This window comes from Ranitomeya imitator, chromosome 3, assembly GCF_032444005.1.
Source record: "Ranitomeya imitator isolate aRanImi1 chromosome 3, aRanImi1.pri, whole genome shotgun sequence".
Lineage (NCBI taxonomy): Eukaryota > Metazoa > Chordata > Amphibia > Anura > Dendrobatidae > Ranitomeya > Ranitomeya imitator.
The window spans coordinates 458,585,374-458,594,628 of NC_091284.1; the positions used below are offsets into that span (position 1 = coordinate 458,585,374).

The 9,255-nt window shown below is 41.0% G+C and overlaps 1 pseudogene; it reads right to left on the bottom strand.

Moving 5' to 3' along the window:
* Positions 1–4,188: 4,188 nt before the first annotated feature.
* Positions 4,189–4,665, bottom strand: LOC138672148 (small ribosomal subunit protein uS17-like; annotated as a pseudogene).
* Positions 4,666–9,255: the final 4,590 nt, after the last annotated feature.

A 9,255-nucleotide genomic window follows, 5' to 3' on the forward strand; every position in this document is an offset into this window, starting at 1 on the left:
GAAGTGTGTGTCCTTAGGTGGCACCTACGTAGAGAAGGACTAATAACTGTGCCAAGTTTCACTGCTCTCAGTCCACATGAAGTGAGTCAGGGGAAATCATTAATAAATGACCTTCATACATGCACTGTCATACGGGACATAATGCCTGAGCCATAAGAGAAAAATATTATATCGCACCACAGAATATTTCTGTAACCAAACTTGCAGATCTTAGCAAATGAAATTGAGCATATAGCCATAAGGATTTCTATGATACCAACCTTTTGTGCAAATTTAAATCCATTATTGGGGATTCCTGAGTCTTATTAATAAGACTAGTTGTGTATAAAGTCTTATTGCAGTCTTATTGGCACTGGGGAACAAATGTACATATGCACTCTGCCAAAAGGAAGAAAACTATCTCAAATAGTTTCCTTACTTTTGGAGTTGACCTTATGTGTGTGTTTTTTACTGTTGGCCAAAAGCAATAAAATTATATACACAACTTGCCTCCTTGACTAGATCCAGAACCCCCCAAATCTGCATCAGGTTCACCTAATTCCGTCAATTCATGTGTTGGATGTACTAATCTGGGTCAAGTACCCTGAAAAAGCTTTCTGCAGATGGGAATTCCACATGGATAGTATTTACTGCATGCCTAATAAAAGAGCAGAACATTGAAGTAAAGAATGGATACTATAGATGAGAGAACTAGTTGGATGCAAATTGAATTTGCCTTGAATCTTACAAAAAATGCATTTTTCTGACTCTGAATGTTTTGTGCCTTCTGCGAATTCAGCAAAATGTGCCTAACCAGGTTTGGTTTTGTTGATTTATAGAGGAAAAGAGTGAAAAAAAATAATAGTCACCTCATCGCTCACCTTTCTAGCCACCGCAGCCAGCAGTATATTCCTTTTCTCAGCTTCCTCTTAACTGCGCCACCATGTGTAACATCCTATTCCTCCATATTCACTGCCATGAACTTTGGCCAAGTAGGCCTCTGATATCATAATATATTATGATTGCACAATGTCACAACATATCTTGCTGGAGGGCTAGTTAGCACCTCAGATAACACGTGCGTCATGATATTAGAGGCCTAATCAGGAACCCCAATGCAGAATAAAGCTGGAGAAAGAGGACGTTACAGGTGATGAAGATATAAAGAGGTTGGAGAGAGTTGCCCTAAGGACTGGACTGGGAGCTGTGGTTCACTATCTGTTTATTAGACTTTGTGGAGAGACCCCAGAGCATAAAAAGACACATTTCATTCCCATCAAATAAATGTGATGCAAATAAAATTTCCTGGACAATCACTGAATTCGAATTTCATCAGTTTCACTAATAACTAGAAGATAGCTCCAATAGGTGGCATTATCAAGCAGAAAATAGATAATATTCAATACTGATACATATAAAAACCCGAGGTTGAGCATTTCCAACCATTGCTGCCTTCACTGCCAAGTCTATGCTTTTGGTTGTTATAGCTACAGCTTCTTCAAAATCTCTTGCTTCCTTTAAATGACTATAATGTGTGGCAGTATAATGTACTATCATAGCATTGCAAATTATAGTCATTTACAGTTGGCAGGAGAGCACAGAGAAGCCGGACCCCAGAACTCTGTCAAAGGCTATAGCTACAATAACCTACTGCAAGGACTGAAGAGTCACATGGAGAGATCAGTGTGACCAGGATTGGTTGACTTAAAAATTATATGGTTAACCCGTTTAAGATCAATATGACACCGTAATTAGGGCTTTTTTATAGTGAAATGCACTACGATTATTCTGCCTGGAAAATTCCTAACTATGCCGCAAGTCAACCATACCTAATATGCAATGAACATGAATATGTTATTATTTTATTCGTGAACGATGCTCAATAGTATTTAAGCTTGTGTTCTTTTCAGAACTGTAGATCAACACAGAAAATTATTGCCAATATGGAATGATTAAGGCCATGTTCACACAGTGCGTTTTTTACTGCGGAACCGCAGCGGTATTGCCGCTGCGGTTCCGCAGCAGTTTTCCATGCAGGGTACATAACAATGTAACCCTATGGAAAACAGTCACTGCTGTGCACATGGTCCGTAATTTCGTTTAAAAAGCCGCGCAGAATAGCTGCGGCAAAAAAGAAGGAGCATGTCACTTCTTTTTCCTGAACCGCAGCGGTTCTGCACCCATAGACCTCCATTGTGAGGTCAAAATCGCAGTAAAACCCGCAGATCAAAAATATATCTGCGGGTTTTACTGCGATTTGATGTGCAGAACCGCTGCAGCAGGAAGTGCGGGGGAGCGGGCGGAAGTGCGTGGGCGGAGTGTGGCTGCCCCCCCGTGCTCCGATCCCGCCCCCCGTGCTCCGATGCCCCCCCCGTGCTCCGATGCCCCCCCCAGTGCTCCGATGCCCCCCCGTGCCCTAATCTCCCCCCCTTATACTTACCCGGCGTCCCGGTGTCCGTCCGGCCGTCTTCTCCCTGGGCGCCGCCATCTTGCAAAATGGCGGGCGCATGCGCAGTGCGCCCGCCGAATCTGCCGGCCGGCAGATTCGCTCCAAAGTGCATTTTGATCACTGAGATATAACCTATCTCAGTGATCAAAATAAAAAAATAGTAAATGACACCCCCCCCACTTTGTCACCCCCATTGGTAGGGACAATAAAAAAATTAAGAATTTTTTTTTTTTTTCACTAAGGTTAGAATAGGGGTAGGGGTAGGGTTAGGGGTAGGGTTAGGGGTAGGGTTAGGGTTAGGGTTAGGGGTAGGGTTAGGGTTAGGGTTAGGGGTAGGGTTAGGGGTAGGGTTAGGGGTAGGGTTAGGGGTAGGGTTAGGGTATTTTCAGCCATTTTAGCCCTAAAAAGCTTCCTAGGAAACACACAGTCTCTGCATAGAAAACTGCATAAAAAAAGGATAAAAAAACGCATCAAAAACGCATCAAAAAACGCATAAAAAAAGGACCAAAAAAGGACCAAAAAAAGGACCTGCGTTTTCTGCCAAGAGCTGCAGTTTTTTAAAAAAACTGTCCTGAAAAAAAAAAGATGGAAATCCTGAACGTGTGAACATACCCTAAAGTCAATATAATGTATGTAGTAATCTGAAAGAAACAACAAAGAAAAAACAAATAAATCCCAAACATTATCACTGAGAGACAATAGTAATCTGCAGTACTAATTGGCAGCATTAGTAAAAAAGTTAGGAGACTTCCAAAGGCTTCCGTTCAGATTTGATAAAAGTTGGCCAACCTCGTTACTTTTAAGGTACCGTCACACTAAGCGACGCTGCAGCGATACCGACAACGATCCGGATCGCTGCAGCGTCGCTGTTTGGTCGCTGGAGAGCTGTCACACAGACAGCTCTCCAGCGACCAACGATGCCGGTAACCAGGGTAAACATCGGGTTACTAAGCGCAGGGCCGCGCTTAGTAACCCGATGTTTACCCTGGTTACCAGCGAAGACATCGCTGAATCGGCGTCACACACGCCGATTCAGCGATGTCAGCGGGAGATCCAGCGACGAAACAAAGTTCTGGACTTTTTTCCCCGACCAGCGACATCACAGCAGGGGCCTGATCGCTGCTGCCTGTCACACTGGACGATATCGCTAGCGAGGACGCTGCAACGTCACGGATCGCTAGCGATATCGTCTAGTGTGACGGTACCTTTAGTGTGAACAGTAGACCATCTAATATGGAGTTCCTCTATTTCTTCACTGATAGAGAGGAATTGGGTAATTTGAATGTAATGCCCTATAATTTTTTTATCCCCGAAGATAAATCAATGGAATCAGTGTCTGGCTTTTGCCATCTGTCCAGGAGACAGAACAATTATGTGCATATGGGGTGGGGAAAGATATGTCAAAGGATGTATGGACAGAGATTATCTAGCTGAGACATCTCTGTTAATGAGTCACAGTACACTAGAACACTATTAATTTACAAAAAGAAACGATTACAAAATTAAAGTGATTGTCTAGGACTCAGATATTGATGATTTAGGAGCTGAGCTGCAATACCTATAATGGCCACTACATAGTGTACAGAGATGTGGCGTTTATGCTCCATACACTGTGTAGTGGTCATTCTCGGGTAATGCAGCTCAGTTTTATATTCAAATGAATGAGAGCTGAGATGTAGTACTTGAGGATGACAACTAAATAGTGTATTAAGTTGTGGTGTTCCAGCTACATACACTGAACTGATATCTAAAAGAACATCTGATTTACATTTATAACTTCTGAAATTGTTTCTTGGTTCCAGCTGCTTTTGTTACTTTCAGAACGTTGAAACAAACAGTTTTGCTGAGAGGACAGCACTCTCCAATGGTGATGATATCTCCAATTAGGACATCCCTAAAGCAGGGGGACAGATGCCCAGACATGTTCTTGTGGCGTTTCTCAAAATGGTTGTACTTGCGGATGTAGAGCAAATAGTCCCGGCGGATGACTACTGTGCGCTGCATCTTCAGCTTGGTGACAACTCCGGACAAAATGCCACCACGAATAGAGACATTGCCAGTGAAGGGACATTTCTTGTCAATGTATGTGCCCTCAATTGCCTCTTGAATCCCAGACCAACATTGTTCTAACAGCGGGGTAGTTTCTCTTTGCCGGTCTCCCCAAGAAGCACGTGCTTCTTGTTCTGGAAAATAGTCGGCTCCTTCTGATAAGCCCTCTCAATCTGGATATTTGCCATCTTGGCCTGCATGGTGAAAAAGAGCTTTTCCAATTCTAGATGTTTTAAATGTAAATCAGATGTTCTTTCAGGTACTGAACGGATGGCTGATGGATGGCTGTTGGAGAGTGTGCAACACACAATTGTCATGCGCCGGGACTATCTGCAATACATCCGAAAGTACAACTGTTTTGAGAAATGCCACAAGAACATGTCAGTGCATCTGTCCCTCTGCTTTTGGGATGTCCAAATCAGAGATATCATCACAATTGGAGTGTGTCGTCCTCTCAGCAAAACTGTTCGTTTCAATGTTCTTAAAGTAACAAAAGCGACTGGAACCAAGAAACAATTCCAGAAGTTTTAAATATAACAGCTAATCATTGGGTTGGGCGGGGTGTTGGACCTCCAGTGATTTGATATTGATTACCTATTCTTAGGATAGGTCATCATTGTATTTAAGTCCTTTAATGTGGAAATTTGTTCCATGCAAATTTAATATAAACATGAATAGGTGCATTTATGATCCCCAACTTTATGACTATAAAAAAAATTGGAAAGGAAAAGAAGGGCCCTTACTTTAAAACTTTTTTCCAACGAAGAACCATTTAAGACTATTTACTCATTAGATAGGTTATTGTCATAATAAATATGCTCTCAAGGCTTATAAACTAAAAGGCGAACCAAGATGATGCTCATAGTTAATATGGTAAAAGGACACGAAGAACAACTTTACCAGAAAAGTTCTTCTTGACTGTTATTGCTGTTTGCAGTCATTCTACAAATGGAGCTCTTGACAATGTCAATAGCAAAGAATTGATAAGATGTAAATTATGAATGTAGCACTCCACCCAAAAGTGTATTATGCGTTCCTTAGCTGAGTTTGTATGTAATGACACAAGCTATACTTTTGAGATGATACACCTAGGAGTTGATTTATTCCTAATTCTATATTGAGATGATACACCTAGGAGTTGATTTATTCCTAATTCTATATTGAGATGATACACCTAGGAGTCGATTTATTCCTAATTCTATAAAGGAGCAATCTAATGGATGTCATTTAGTAAAATATAGTGATTAATCCATTTGATTCTAATCAGTTTTACTGAAAGCCAGCAGTCATAAATGAGAAGCATCATCATATGTATTCTTGTAAATAGCTGGTGTTACGGTAAGATGAGCCAAAAAGATAGACATCTATTTTCTTTGCAATGCAAACAATGAAAATGATTTAAAGGGAACCTGTCAGCTTCTTTAGCCCTCTAGAACTGCCACCATGACTTTATTTCAGCCTGTTAATACTTTCTAAAAAGCCATTGTTTGTGGTTTATTGATTGTTTAGTCTAAAAAAAAAATCTATCTTAAAACTGGGCTTAAGGTACCGTCACACTCAGCGACGCTGCAGCGATATAGACAACAAGCCGATCGCTGGAGCGTCGCTGTTTAGGTCGCTGTAGAGACGTCAAACACAATTATTCCAGAACGATGCAGGAGCGATCCAGTGACGTAACGGCGACTCACTTATCGTTCTCGCTGGTTGTTAGCTCCATGTAAAACATTGCTGGCATCGTTGCTTTTGATGTCAAACATGATGATACACGCCGACCTGACGACGAAATAAAGTTCTGGACTTCTAGCTCCGACCAGTGATGGCACAGCGGGATCCAGATCGCTGCTGCGTGTCAAACACAACGAGATCGCTATCCAGGACACTGCAACGTCACGGATCGTTGTCGTTCTCGTTGTAAAGTTGCTGAGTGTGACGGTACCTTTGCAATATACTAATTAGGGGGCGACTATTCGAGAGGGCGATGCTTTCCCGAGACTAATCTTCCCTTGAACCATGATATCTCTACCCTATGGGGTTGAGCAACATGATTTGCTAAGGGGTTGTTACTGCCAGCCCTTTGCAAGTCCCTGCCTCTCTAGCAATGAGCAATGAAGCCAGGTGTGTTCTCTTCAGCTTCATCGGTACACTGCGCATGTCTAGGAAAACAACAATGCTCTCAGTGTTAAAAAAGAGATAATCTTGTAGTTATAATACCTTTTAATGGCTAACAAAAGCAAGTTTTTGGGACTTCTTAGGTCCCTTCCTCAGGCATGGTATAACAAAGTTTCAAACTTTTTTATATGGTGTTGATATGAGAAAATCCCATTAAGACAACATTGCTATTTGCAGTGGGAATTTAAGCAGGGCATCTATTGTAGTGATAAAAATGTTATGATGTTTTAAGTTGGAAGTATTTTTTGAAATGTCATGTATTTCAGAAAAAAATATGAGTCTAGATGAGTATTCCCCCGCTCACTCCTACTCAATTATCCCACCACAGTACTAACATGCATTCAGAGCAGAGACTTGTGCACATATTAAAAAGAGACATTTTAGTTTTTTTTATCCAGGTTAAACCCCCATTAAATATACAGCATCTAGATATCATCTAGCACAAGATATTTATTACTTGAGAGAAAGGGTATTTGCACTTAACAAAAGTCAAAAGGACACATTTTACACAGTGCCTTCTGATTTCAATGAATTTATATGGCACCTACATTATACTCAAATTTAATCTAATTACAAGAAAAGGTCAAAATAATAAAAAAAAGTGGCATTAATAAAGCCATCCTATTCAGATGATATTTAACTTCATTCCACTGGTATACAGTGTATGTAACTATGAAATAAAGCTGAATCTCAACCTGTAAGACAATTTCATCAATTGAATTGGGAAAAAGATTAACTTAAAGCTGGATATATGTATTTAAATGAAAGCAAAAAAAAGGTTCTAGTTGTTCACCTTCTAATGGGAAAAGGTAATAGCATGGTTTATACTGTATTTATCCAATTTTTTAGGCTATCAAAAACTAGCAATTTCTCCCTACTTTTGGCCGGATGTTAGTTGTCAGAGCATGTATAATGGCTTATAAAACCTATCAAGTTATTATATAATTATGTGGTTGCATAATCCACTAGTACTGTCAGATTTGACAGCTGTAGATGTGACAGCTTTGTTGGCTACCACAATCCTGAAAAGAGACACTTTGACTTTCAGATTGCTACTTTCCTCTAGTAGAAGTACTAGGGATTCGGTAGTCTTAAAGAGCATCTGTCAGTAGGAGCAGCCCCCCTAAGACGTCTATATGGTAATGCAGGTCATAGGAAGCTGAATAATATGAGACCTTAATATATGTTATCTGATGTCTAATTTCAGAAAAATCCATGTTTTTCTTAATATGTAAATGAGCTGTTAAGGTCTATGGACTGGACGCAGATCTCCCCAAGAATCTGCCTCTAGAGCTTCATATTTAATATAACGGGTTGCTACCAGTTTGAGTCAAGGAGAGCAGACTGTCAGTCAATACATGTCTCACACTGGTAAAACCTCCTTTCATTTAAAATAATCTCTGAAGACAGATTCTCATGGAGATCAGTGTCCAGCTCATAGCTTGGAACAGCTAATTTACATATGAAGAGAATGTTGATTTCTCTGGAACAATAAATTGAATTGCAGATATGAAGGTATCATTTTATTCAAATTTCTATGATCTACATACCCATAAAGATGACCTTAGAGGGTTGATCCTATAGAGAGAATCTCTTTAAAGGGAACCTGTCACCCCGTTTTTTCAGATTGAGATAAAAATACTGTTAAATAGGGCCTGCGCTGTGCGTTACAATAGTGTATGTAGTGTACCCTGATTCACCACCTATGCTGTGAAATACATTACCAAAGTCGCCGTTTTCGCCTGTCTGCGCACGCGCGGCCCCAGGAAATGGCCGCCCCCACCGATGACAGGGGGTAATAGCGCAGATTGCGCGCTGCTTCTTCACGTGCGCGCAGTGGATTCGTCCCTTGGACATGCGCACACCACTACGCCACCAACGTAAAGCTGAGGAAGAAACAGCGCTGTGACCACGCCCACCCGACCTGACCAGCCTGATTGACAGGCGAAAATGGCGACTTTGGTAATGTATTTCACAGCATAGGTGGGGAATCAGGGTACACTACATACACTATAGTAACACACAGCGCAGCCCCTATTTAACAGTATTTATATCTCAATCTGAAAAAACGGGGTGACAGGTTCCCTTTAAGGGCTCATACCCATTTGCAAGAAAAAAAAGGTCCATAATCTGGACCGGAAAAAATGGACGAGTGCCATGCGAGTGTCATGCGAGTACAATGCGATTTTCAGTATGTCATGCGTATTCAATACGTTTCTTTTTTTCTGCTGCTATTTTTCTATAATAATTTACAGGACCATTTACAGTGTTCTATGCCACAGAATGGTAAGGTATCTGTAAAAAACGGACGATATACGGATGGTCTGTATTCCATGCCTTTTTTTCTCGCACCCATTGACTTGCATTGGTGAGTCTTATCTGAGATACGCAGCACATCGCAGCATGCTGCAATTTTTTTCTCAGTCCGATTTCAGCTGAGAAAAAAATCGCAGATGAGCTATATGTAACTGATTTTTTATTGGATTGCACTCGAGCATTTTTCTCGCAAATGAGTATGAGCCCCAAGACAGCCATACACATTAGGCTTGTGTCCATTTTGGCAAGACCAAAGCCAACCACTCAATGTGTATTCGGCCAATGTTCATTCA